Here is a 10,201-nt window from a genome sequence, read left to right as displayed (position 1 = left end):
TTCATATAAAAATTTCAATTTTTTTGGGATTTGGAAGCAATTTTCAATTTTTTGAGGGTGGTCATGAATTAAGCTCCTTTTCGCTCTAGGACGCATAGTTTAGGAGATATGAGCAAAACAAGTTTTTCATATAAAAATTTTAATTTTTTTGGGATTTGGATGGAATTTTCGATTTTTTGGGGGTGGTCATGAATTAAGCTCATTTTCGCTCTAGGACGCATAGTTTAGGAGATATGAGCAAAACAAGTTTTTCATATAAAAATTTCAATTTTTCCATGATTTGGATGGAATTTTCAATTTTTTTAGGGTGGTCATGAATTAAGCTCCTTTTCGCTCTAGGACGCATAGTTTAGGAGATATGAGCAAAACAAGTTTTTCATATAAAAATTTCAATTTTTCCATGATTTGGATGGAATTTTCGATTTTTTGAGGGTGGTCATGAATTAAGCTCATTTTCGCTCTAGGACGCATAGTTTAGGAGATATGAGCAAAACAAGTTTTTCATATAAAAATGTACAATTTTTCAGGATTTGGATGGAATTTTCGATTTTTTGAAGATGGTTATGAATTAAGCTCCTTTTCGCTCTAGGACGCATAGTTTAGGAGATATGAGCAAAACAAGTTTTTCATATAAAAATTTTAATTTTTTTGGGATTTGGATGGAATTTTAAATTTTTTAGGGGTGGTCATGAATTAAGCTTCATTTCGCTCTAGGACGCATAGTTTAGGAGATATGAGCAAAACAAGTTTTTCATATAAAAATTTCAATTTTTCCACGATTTGGATGGAATTTTCAATTTTTTGAGGGTGGTCATGAATTAATCTCCTTTTCGCTCTAGGACGCATAGTTTAGGAGATATCAGCAAAACAAGTTTTTCATATAAAAATTTCAATTTTTCCATGATTTGGATGAAATTTTCGATTTTTTGAGGGTGGTCATGAATTAAGCTCCTTTTCGCTCTAGGACGCATAGTTTAGGAGATATGAGCAAAAAAAGTTTTTCATATAAAAATTTCAATTTTTCCATGATTTGGATGGTTTTCAATTTTTTGAGGATGGTTATGAATTAAGCTCCATTTCGCTCTAGGACGCATAGTTTAGGAGATATGAGCAAAACAAGTTTTTCATATAAAAATTTCAATTTTCCCATGATTTGGATGGAATTTTCGATTTTTTGGGGGTGGTCTGTTCGATCTAGGACGCATAGATTAAGAGATATGAGCAAAACAAGATTTTCATATAAAAATTTCAATTTTTCCATGATTTGGATGGAATCTTCAATTTTTTGAGGGTGGTCATGAATTAAGCTCCTTTTCGCTCTGGGACGCATAGTTTAGGAGATATGAGCAAAAAAAGTTTTTGATATAAAAATTTCAATTTTTCCATGATTTGGATGGTTTTCAATTTTTTGAGGATGGTTATGAATTAAGCTCTTTTTCGCTCTAGGACGCATAGTTTAGGAGATATGAGCAAAACAAGTTTTTCATATAAAAATTTCAATTTTCCCATGATTTGGATGGAATTTTCGATTTTTTGGGGGTGGTCTGTTCGATCTAGGACGCATTGATTAAGAGATATGAGCAAAACAAGTTTTTCATATAAAAATTTCAATTTTTCCATGATTTGGATCGAATTTTCAATTTTTTGAGGGTGGTCATGAGTTAAGCTCCTTTTCGCTCTAGGACGCATAGTTTAGGAGATATGAGCAAAACAAGTTTTTCATATAAAAATTTCAATTTTTCCATGATTTGGATGGAATTTTCGATTTTTTGAGGGTGGTCATGAATTAAGCTCCTTTTCGCTCTAGGACGCATAGTTTAGAAGATATGAGCAAAACAAGTTTTTCATATAAAAATTTAAAATTTTTCAGGATTTGGATGGAATTTTCGATTTTTTGAGGGTGGTCATGAATTAAGCTTCTTTTCGCTCTAGGACGCATAGTTTAGGAGATATGAGCAAAACAAGTTTTTCATATAAAAATTTCAATTTTCCCATGATTTGGATGGAATTTTCGATTTTTTGGGGGTGGTCTGTTCGATCTAGGACGCATAGATTAAGAGATATGAGCAAAACAAGTTTTTCATATAAAAATTTCAATTTTCGCTCTAGGACGCATAGTTTAGGAGATATGAGCAAAAAAAGTTTTTCATATAAAAATTTCAATTTTTCCATGATTTGGATGGTTTTCAATTTTTTGAGGATGGTTATGAATTAAGCTCCATTTCGCTCTAGGACGCATAGTTTAGGAGATATGAGCAAAACAAGTTTTTCGTATAAAAATTTCAATTTTCCCATGATTTGGATGGAATTTTCGATTTTTTGGGGGTGGTCTGATCGATCTAGGACGCATAGATTAAGAGATATGAGCAAAACAAGTTTTTCATATAAAAATTTCAATTTTTCCATGATTTGGATGGAATCTTCAATTTTTTGAGGGTGGTCATGAATTAATCTCCTTTTCGCTCTAGGACGCATAGTTTAGGAGATATGAGCAAAACAAATTTTTCATATAAAAATTTCAATTTTTCCTTGATTTGGATGGAATTTTAAATATTTTGGGGGTGGTCATGAATTAAGCTTCTTTTCGCTCTAGGACGCATAGTTTAGGAGAATGAGCAAAACAAGTTTTTCATTTAAAAATTTCAAATTTTTCAGGATTTGAATGGATTTTTTGGGGGTGGTCATGAATTAATCTCCTTTTCGCTCTAGGACGCATAGTTTAGGAGATATGAGCAAAACAAATTTTTCATATAAAAATTTCAATTTTTCCTTGATTTGGATGGAATTTTAAATATTTTGGGGGTGGTCATGAATTAAGCTCCTTTTCGCTCTAGGACGCATAGTTTAGGAGAATGAGCAAAACATGTTTTTCATTTAAAAATTTCAAATTTTTCAGGATTTGAATGGATTTTTTGGGGGTGGTCATGAATTAAGCTCCTTTTCGCTCTAGGACGCATAGTTTAGGAGATATGAGAAAAAACAAGTTTTTCATATAAAAATTTACAATTTTTCAGGATTTGGATGGAATTTTCGATTTTTTGAGGGTGGTCATGAATTAAGCTCCTTTTCGCTCTAGGACGCATAGTTTAGGAGAATGAGCAAAACAAGTTTTTCATTTAAAAATTTCAAATTTTTCAGGATTTGGATGGATTTTTTGAGGGTGGTCATGAATTAAGCTCCTTTTCGTTCTAGGACGCATAGTTTAGGAGATATGAGCAAAACAAGTTTTTCATATAAAAATTTTATTTTTTTTTGGGATTTGGATGGAATTTTCGATTTTTTGGGGGTGGTCATGAATTAAGCTTCTCTTCGCTCTAGGACACATAGTTTAGGAGATATGAGCAAAACAAGTTTTTCATATAAAAATTTCAATTTTTCCATGATTTGGATGGAATTTTCAATTTTTTGAGGGTGGTCATGAATTAAGCTCCTTTTCGCTCTAGGACGCATAGTTTAGGAGATATGAGCAAAACAAGTTGCTCATATAAAAATTTCAAAATTTTCAGGATTTGGATGGAATTTTCGATTTTTTGGGGGTGGTCATGAATTAAGCTTCTCTTCGCTCTAGGACACATAGTTTAGGAGATATGAGCAAAACAAGTTTTTCATATAAAAATTTCAATTTTTCCATGATTTGGATGGTTTTAAATTTTTTGAGGATGGTTATGAATTAAGCTCCTTTTCGCTCTAGGACGCATAGTTTAGGAGATATGAGCAAAACAAGTTTTTCATATAAAAATTTCAATTTTCCCATGATTTGGATGGAATTTTCGATTTTTTGGGGGTGGTCTGTTCGCTCTAGGACGCATAGATTAAGAGATATGAGCAAAACAAGTTTTTCATATAAAAATTTCAATTTTTCCATGATTTGGATGGAATTTTCGATTTTTTGAGGGTGGTCATGAATTAAGCTCCTTTTCGCTCTAGGACGCATAGTTTAGGAGATATGAGCAAAACAAGTTTTTCATATAAAAATTTCAATTTTTCCATGATTTGGATGGAATTTTAAATTTTTTGAGGGTGGTCATGAATTAAGCTCCTTTTCGCTCTAGGACGCGTAGTTTAGGAGATATGAGCAAAACAAGTTTTTCATATAAAAATTTCAATGTTTCCATAATTTGGATGGAATTTTCAATTTTTTGGGGGTGGTCATGAATTAAGCTCCTTTTCGCTCTAGGACGCATAGTTTAGGAGATATGAGCAAAACAAGTTTTTCATATAAAAATTTCAATTTTTCCATGATTTGGATGGAATTTTCAATTTTTTGAGGGTGGTCATGAATTAAGCTCCTTTTCGCTCTAGGACGCATAGTTTAGGAGATATGAGCAAAACAAGTTGCTCATATAAAAATTTCAAAATTTTCAGGATTTGGATGGAATTTTCGATTTTTTGGGGGTGGTCATGAATTAAGCTTCTCTTCGCTCTAGGACACATAGTTTAGGAGATATGAGCAAAACAAGTTTTTCATATAAAAATTTCAATTTTTCCATGATTTGGATGGTTTTAAATTTTTTGAGGATGGTTATGAATTAAGCTCCTTTTCGCTCTAGGACGCATAGTTTAGGAGATATGAGCAAAACAAGTTTTTCATATAAAAATTTCAATTTTCCCATGATTTGGATGGAATTTTCGATTTTTTGGGGGTGGTCTGTTCGCTCTAGGACGCATAGATTAAGAGATATGAGCAAAACAAGTTTTTCATATAAAAATTTCAATTTTTCCATGATTTGGATGGAATTTTCGATTTTTTGAGGGTGGTCATGAATTAAGCTCCTTTTCGCTCTAGGACGCATAGTTTAGGAGATATGAGCAAAACAAGTTTTTCATATAAAAATTTCAATTTTTCCATGATTTGGATGGAATTTTAAATTTTTTGGGGGTGGTCATGAATTAAGCTCCTTTTCGCTCTAGGACGCGTAGTTTAGGAGATATGAGCAAAACAAGTTTTTCATATAAAAATTTCAATGTTTCCATAATTTGGATGGAATTTTCAATTTTTTGGGGGTGGTCATGAATTAAGCTCCTTTTCGCTCTAGGACGCATAGTTTAGGAGATATGAGCAAAACAAGTTTTTCATATAAAAATTTCAATTTTTCCATGATTTGGATGGAATTTTCAATTTTTTGAGGGTGGTCATGAATTAAGCTCCTTTTCGCTCTAGGACGCATAGTTTAGGAGATATGAGCAAAACAAGTTGCTCATATAAAAATTTCAAAATTTTCAGGATTTGGATGGAATTTTCGATTTTTTGGGGGTGGTCATGAATTAAGCTTCTCTTCGCTCTAGGACACATAGTTTAGGAGATATGAGCAAAACAAGTTTTTCATATAAAAATTTCAATTTTTCCATGATTTGGATGGTTTTAAATTTTTTGAGGATGGTTATGAATTAAGCTCCTTTTCGCTCTAGGACGCATAGTTTAGGAGATATGAGCAAAACAAGTTTTTCATATAAAAATTTCAATTTTCCCATGATTTGGATGGAATTTTCGATTTTTTGGGGGTGGTCTGTTCGCTCTAGGACGCATAGATTAAGAGATATGAGCAAAACAAGTTTTTCATATAAAAATTTCAATTTTTCCATGATTTGGATGGAATTTTCGATTTTTTGAGGGTGGTCATGAATTAAGCTCCTTTTCGCTCTAGGACGCATAGTTTAGGAGATATGAGCAAAACAAGTTTTTCATATAAAAATTTCAATTTTTCCATGATTTGGATGGAATTTTAAATTTTTTGAGGGTGGTCATGAATTAAGCTCCTTTTCGCTCTAGGACGCGTAGTTTAGGAGATATGAGCAAAACAAGTTTTTCATATAAAAATTTCAATGTTTCCATAATTTGGATGGAATTTTCAATTTTTTGGGGGTGGTCATGAATTAAGCTCCTTTTCGCTCTAGGACGCATAGTTTAGGAGATATGAGCAAAACAAGTTTTTCATATAAAAATTTCAATTTTTCCATGATTTGGATGGAATTTTCAATTTTTTGAGGGTGGTCATGAATTAAGCTCCTTTTCGCTCTAGGACGCATAGTTTAGGAGATATGAGCAAAACAAGTTTTTCATATAAAAATTTTAATTTTTAAGGGATTTGGATGGAATTTTCGATTTTTTGGGGGTGGTCATGAATTAAGCTTCTTTTCGCTCTAGGACGCATAGTTTAGGAGATATGAGCAAAACAAGTTTTTCATATAAAAATTTCAATTTTTCCATGATTTGGATGGTTTTCAATTTTTTGAGGGTGGTCATGAATTAAGCTCTTTTTCGCTCTAGGACGCATAGTTGAGGAGATATGAGCAAAACAAGTTTTTCATATAAAAATTTCAATTTTTCCATGATTTGGATGGAATTTTCGATTTTTTTGGGGGTGGTCATGACTTAAGCTTCTTTTCGCTCTAGGACGCATAGTTTAGGAGATATGAGCAAAACAAGTTTTTCATATAAAAATTTCAATTTTTCCAAGATTTGGATGGTTTTCAATTTTTTGAGGGTGGTCATGAATTAAGTTCCTTTTCGCTCTAGGACGCGTAGTTTAGGAGATATGAGCAAAACAAGTTTTTCATATAAAAATTTACAATTTTTCAGGATTTGCATGGAATTTTCGATTTTTTGAGGGTGGTCATGAATCTTTTCGCTCTAGGACGCATAGTTGAGGAGATATGAGCAAAACAAGTTCTTCATATAAAAATTTACAATTTTTCAGGATTTGCATGGAATTTTCGATTTTTTGAGGGTGGTCATGAATCTTTTCGCTCTAGGACGCATAGTTGAGGAGATATGAGCAAAACAAGTTCTTCATATAAAAATTTACAATTTTTCAGGATTTGGATGGAATTTTCGATTTTTTGAGGGTGGTCATGAAATAAGCTTCTTTTCGCTCTAGGACGCATAGTTTAGGAGATATGAGCAAAACAAATTTTTCATATGAAACTTTTAATTTTTTGGGGATTTTGATGAAATTTTCAATTTTTTGAGGGTGGTCATGAACTAAGCTTCTTTTCGCTCTAGGACGCATAGTTTAGGAGATATGAGCAAAACAAGTTTTTCATATAAAAATTTCAATTTTTCCATGATTTGGATGGTTTTCAATTTTTTGAGGGTGGTCATGAATTAAGCTCCTTTTCGCTCTAGGACGCATAGTTTAGGAGATATGAGCAAAACAAGTTTTTCATATAAAAACTTTAATTTTTTTGGGATTTGGATGGAATTTTCGATTTTTTTGGGGGTGGTCATGACTTAAGCTTCTTTTCGCTCTAGGACGCATAGTTTAGGAGATATGAGCAAAACAAGTTTTTCATATAAAAACTTTATTTTTTTTGGGATTTGGATGGAATTTTCGATTTTTTGGGGGTGGTCATGAAATAAGCTTCTTTTCGCTCTAGGACGCATAGTTTAGGAGATATGAGCAAAACAAGTTTTTCATATAAAAATTTCAATTTTTCCATGATTTGGATGGTTTTCAATTTTTTGAGGGTGGTCATGAATTAAGCTCCTTTTCGCTCTAGGACGCATAGTTTAGGAGATATGAGCAAAACAAGTTTTTCATATAAAAATTTCAATTTTTCCATGATTTGGATGGTTTTCAATTTTTTGAGGGTGGTCATGAATTAAGTTCCTTTTCGCTCTAGGACGCGTAGTTTAGGAGATATGAGCAAAACAAGTTTTTCATATAAAAATTTACAATTTTTCAGGATTTGCATGGAATTTTCGATTTTTTGAGGGTGGTCATGAATCTTTTCGCTCTAGGACGCATAGTTGAGGAGATATGAGCAAAACAAGTTCTTCATATAAAAATTTACAATTTTTCAGGATTTGCATGGAATTTTCGATTTTTTGAGGGTGGTCATGAATCTTTTCGCTCTAGGACGCATAGTTGAGGAGATATGAGCAAAACAAGTTCTTCATATAAAAATTTACAATTTTTCAGGATTTGGATGGAATTTTCGATTTTTTGAGGGTGGTCATGAATTAAGCTCCTTTTCGCTCTAGGACGCATAGTTTAGGAGATATGAGCAAAACAAAATTTTCATATAAAAATTTTAAATTTGTTGGGATTTGGATGGAATTTTCGATATTTTTGGGGGTGGTCATGACTTAAGCTTCTTTTCGTTCTAGGACGCATAGTTTAGGAGGTATGAGCAAAACAAGTTTTTCATATAAAAATTTCAATTTTTCCAAGATTTGGATGGTTTTCAATTTTTTGAGGGTGGTCATGAATTAAGTTCCTTTTCGCTCTAGGACGCGTAGTTTAGGAGATATGAGCAAAACAAGTTTTTCATATAAAAATTTACAATTTTTCAGGATTTGCATGGAATTTTCGATTTTTTGAGGGTGGTCATGAATCTTTTCGCTCTAGGACGCATAGTTGAGGAGATATGAGCAAAACAAGTTCTTCATATAAAAATTTACAATTTTTCAGGATTTGCATGGAATTTTCGATTTTTTGAGGGTGGTCATGAATCTTTTCGCTCTAGGACGCATAGTTGAGGAGATATGAGCAAAACAAGTTCTTCATATAAAAATTTACAATTTTTCAGGATTTGGATGGAATTTTCGATTTTTTGAGGGTGGTCATGAATTAAGCTCCTTTTCGCTCTAGGACGCATAGTTTAGGAGATATGAGCAAACCAAGTTTTTCATTTAAAAACTTTATTTTTTTTGGGATTTGGATGGAATTTTCGATTTTTTGGGGGTGGTCATGAAATAAGCTTCTTTACGCTCTAGGACGCATAGTTTAGGAGATAAGAGTAAAACAAGTTTTTCATATACAAATTTCAATTTTTCCATGATTTGGATGGAATTTTCGATTTTTTGGGGGTGGTCATGAATTAAGCTCCTTTTCGCTCTAGGACGCATAGTTTAGGAGATATGAGCAAAACAAAATTTTCATATAAAAATTTTAAATTTGTTGGGATTTGGATGGAATTTTCGATATTTTTGGGGGTGGTCATGAATTAAGCTCCTTTTCGCTCTAGGACGCATAGTTTAGGAGATATGAGCAAAACAAGTTTTTCATATAAAAACTTTAATTTTTTTGGGATTTGGATGGAATTTTCGATATTTTTGGGGGTGGTCATGAATTAAGCTCCTTTTCGCTCTAGGACGCATAGTTTAGGAGATATGAGCAAACCAAGTTTTCCATTTAAAAACTTTATTTTTTTTGGGATTTGGATGGAATTTTCGATTTTTTGGGGGTGGTCATGAAATAAGCTTCTTTTCGCTCTAGGACGCATAGTTTAGGAGATAAGAGTAAAACAAGTTTTTCATATACAAATTTCAATTTTTCCATGATTTGGATGGAATTTTCGATTTTTTGGGGGTGGTCATGAATTAAGCTCCTTTTCGCTCTAGGACGCATAGTTTAGGAGATATGAGCAAAACAAAATTTTCATATAAAAATTTTAAATTTGTTGGGATTTGGATGGAATTTTCGATATTTTTGGGGGTGGTCATGAATTAAGCTCCTTTTCGCTCTAGGGCGCATAGTTTAGGAGATATGAGCAAAACAAGTTTTTCATATAAAAATTTTAATTTTTTTGGGATTTGGATGGAATTTTCGATTTGTTGAGGGTGGTCATGAATTAAGCTCCTTTTCGCTCTAGGACGCATAGTTTAGGAGATATGAGCAAAACAAGTTTTTCATATAAAAATTTCAATTTTTTTGGGATTTGGATGGAATTTTCCATTTTTTGGGGGTGGTCATGAATTAAGCTCCTTTTCGCTCTAGGACGCATAGTTTAGGAGATATGAGCAAAACAAGTTTTTCATATAAATATTTCAATTTTTCCATGATTTGGATGGAATTTTAATTTTTTTGAGGGTGGTCATGAATTAAGCTCCTTTTCGCTCTAGGACGCATAGTTTAGGAGATATGAGCAAAAAAAGTTTTTCATATAAACATTTCAATTTTTCCATGATTTGGATGGTTTTCAATTTTTTGAGGGTGGTCATGAATTAATCTCCTTTTCGCTCTAGGACGCATAGTTTAGGAGATATGAGCAAAACAAGTTTTTCATATAATAATTTCAATTTTCCCATGATTTGGATGGAATTTTCGATATTTTTGGGGGTGGTCATGAATTAAGCTCCTTTTCGCTCTAGGACGCATAGTTTAGGAGATATGAGCAAAACAAGTTTTTCATATAAAAACTTTAATTTTTTTGGGATTTGGATGGAATTTTCGATATTTTTGGGGGTGGTCATGAA

The sequence above is a fragment of the Haematobia irritans genome, unplaced genomic scaffold (assembly GCF_050003625.1).
Source record: "Haematobia irritans isolate KBUSLIRL unplaced genomic scaffold, ASM5000362v1 scaffold_19, whole genome shotgun sequence".
NCBI lineage: Eukaryota > Metazoa > Arthropoda > Insecta > Diptera > Muscidae > Haematobia > Haematobia irritans.
This window is presented reverse-complemented; position numbering follows the sequence as displayed.